Source organism: Mobula birostris, chromosome 28 (assembly GCF_030028105.1).
Source record: "Mobula birostris isolate sMobBir1 chromosome 28, sMobBir1.hap1, whole genome shotgun sequence".
NCBI lineage: Eukaryota > Metazoa > Chordata > Chondrichthyes > Myliobatiformes > Myliobatidae > Mobula > Mobula birostris.
The window spans coordinates 30952788-30955403 of record NC_092397.1 but is presented as its reverse complement, the minus strand read 5'-3'; the positions used below and the strand labels follow the sequence as shown (position 1 = coordinate 30955403).

The 2616-nt window shown below is 47.2% G+C and overlaps 2 non-coding genes across 2 annotated transcripts; both read left to right on the top strand.

The window, feature by feature from the left end:
* The first annotated feature begins 203 nt into the window (after positions 1-203).
* Positions 204-275, top strand: trnaa-cgc (transfer RNA alanine (anticodon CGC)). The gene has a single exon. It is a non-coding gene; the product is annotated as a tRNA-Ala (tRNA).
* Positions 276-2172: 1897 nt separating this feature from the next.
* Positions 2173-2246, top strand: trnan-guu (transfer RNA asparagine (anticodon GUU)). The gene has a single exon. It is a non-coding gene; the product is annotated as a tRNA-Asn (tRNA).
* The last annotated feature ends 370 nt before the right edge of the window (positions 2247-2616 follow it).

Genomic DNA, 2616 nt, shown 5'->3' with positions numbered 1-2616 from the left:
AGGCAGAGCGAGATATTCTCTTGGTTGGACAAGGCAACAAAGCCTATGAGAGAAGGCGGGGGACTGGGACTGAAGCGGGGAAACATAGATCAACCCCCATGATCGATGGTGATGCAGACTCGATGAGCCACATAACCTAATTCTGCTCCTGTACCTTATGATCTATGGGATCAGATTGAAGATTTCATCACAAATTCGACATCGGGGATGTAGCTCAGTGGGAGAGCGCATGCTTCGCATGTATGAAGTCCCGGGTTCAATCCCCGGCATCTCCACAGAATGTTTTATAAATGAGCGGAAAACAGATGAAGAACTTACTCTACGCTCAGCCTTCATTTCCCTCATTGAAGTACGGGATAAGCCTGTAACATGTGGGAGAGTTAAGAACGGGCCCTTGCTGTATCCGTGGGGAAACTCAAATAACATTGCGCAACATTCATTGCACAGCAATTCCAGTTACTCTGTGAAGCACAGTGTCTCAGCGGATCCGCGGAACCCATAACCTCCAGGTCGATAGATCGAAACCATCTTCTGCTGTATTCATCACTTATCAGTGCGTATTAACCCCGCGACCTGTCACATTATGCGCAGATACTTGGGAATCCACCGCTTTCAGATGAATAATGGAAGGAGAAATGAAGAAAGATTTTAAATTACATGTGTGCAACGATCGGAGATGAGCATTTCTGGTTTATCTGAGGCTTTTGGTTCTGGTGTGTACAATATGGTTTCGTAGGCACACACTCATCCACGCAGGTTTTAATGAAGTCAGTGACAGCTGTGGCGTAACCCATTGGGACTCGAAGATGAATCCCTGAACACAGTCCTGTCTACAGATTTTAAGCTCTCCAACAAGAGCCGCTGCACCTCCCTTGTCCATAATTTTTTAGTCCTCAGTACTGATGCTGCGGGCATCAGTGCCTACCTATATTTAGGGAGTAGAAATAGAGCCAGACTTTCCAGTGTGGGCAAAGTGGAAAATTTGGAAAAATATTTTCTTGCATCAGTTAAATCCTGTTGACGAATGTCCCCTTTCCCAAAACACAATCTTGCCGGGATGGAAACTTTATGCAATGAACAGCTGAATCGGAAACGATTCCGAGGTCTCTCCCGTCGCACAGTAAAAAGCGCGTCTGTGAAATGCGCCAGTGCCACAGTCAGCGAACAAACATTGGGTGACTCAGTGAAGTATCCTCTCCTCGGAAATCTCAATGTCAGATCGCTCTTTCGCACTGAATTTTCGTTAGTTTAGTGGTTAGTATCCCCATCTGCACTGGGAAGACGGGGTCAATTTCCCCGTCAGGGAAATGGTTTTGCTCTTTCCATATTAAATGTAATTGTAACTCGAATTTTCAAAGCAAATTGAAAAGGGTTAAAGAGGTTAAATCCGAGTTTGGGGTTGAAGTGATCGGTTGTTTGGCGATGTGAAACAGTCGATCTGCAGTGACCCCGGGAAGGGAGAGTCTTCCGAGAGGGCGGGACTTTGTGTTCAGCTTCGATAAATCTCCCCTCTGCAACTCTGTATCTTCGAGTTATTCAGCGTAACACGCGGTGACGTGGAACAATGTTTCTAGAAATAGTTGCTCCATCTGCCTCTGCCACATTTTAAATGCTAAACAAAGGCTCTTCTTGTGCTCGATTTAAGGATTACAGTTCAAAGAGTCAGAAAGGAGAGGGCGAGTGGAATCGGTGCCTTCACCCAGCTCAGGCCACGCTGCAGAAACTCCGTGAGACTCCTTCCGTCTGACTGCGAGCTCGGAGCTGTAAAAGTTCATCGAACTGAAACGTGAACTCTGTATCTCCCTCCACAGTCGCTTCCTAATCTGCGGAGTATTTCTGGCTGTTTCGGCTTTTAGTTCAAGAACAGTCCTGTTTCTCCGACCCCGGGATCGGTGCTGTCCTGATCCGTCCCGGGACACAGTGATTACGTCCCATGTAAAATGTCCTTCTTTGAGGACTGTGTACTCGTGGCCGAAGTTTTTGGCGATGCACTGGGAATCTATTGTTATTTCCCCTTCTAATTCTGACAAGTTTCTGGTTCGAACGTTTTCTGTTTCACGTTGTCTGCTAACCTCTGATGCAAACCATTCATGCAGATTGTGAAAAGCCGGGTCACACTATCAATTGCCAGTCACCATCTTCTAACGTTGGAATGGCAGACTTTCCCGGCTTGTCTCTGTGGCGCAATCGGTGAGCGCGTTCGGCTGTTAACCGAAAGGTTGGTGGTTCGAGCCCACCCAGGGACGCTGGTGATCCAGCAGCTTTTGCTGCGCGTTGTATTGCCCACCGGGAAACACTGCGCTGTCCGGAGACCGGCGTTCCCTGCTACTGCCCCATCACGTTCAGTGGGATTTAATCTTTTTGTCATGTACCGAGATACAGCGAAAAGCTTCTCTTTCACACTGTTCATAGCGATCAAATCATTACACAGTGTATTGAGAGAGAACAATGTAAAACAAAACCAGAATGCAGGATAAAGTGTGACAGAGAGAGAGAGAAAGCACCGTGCGGGTAAATAATTAGGTGCAGCATCACAACGGCGTAGATTGCGAGGGCAAGTGTCCATCTTGTTCTACTCGGGCACCATTCAATAGACATAACAGAGGAGCTGAAGGT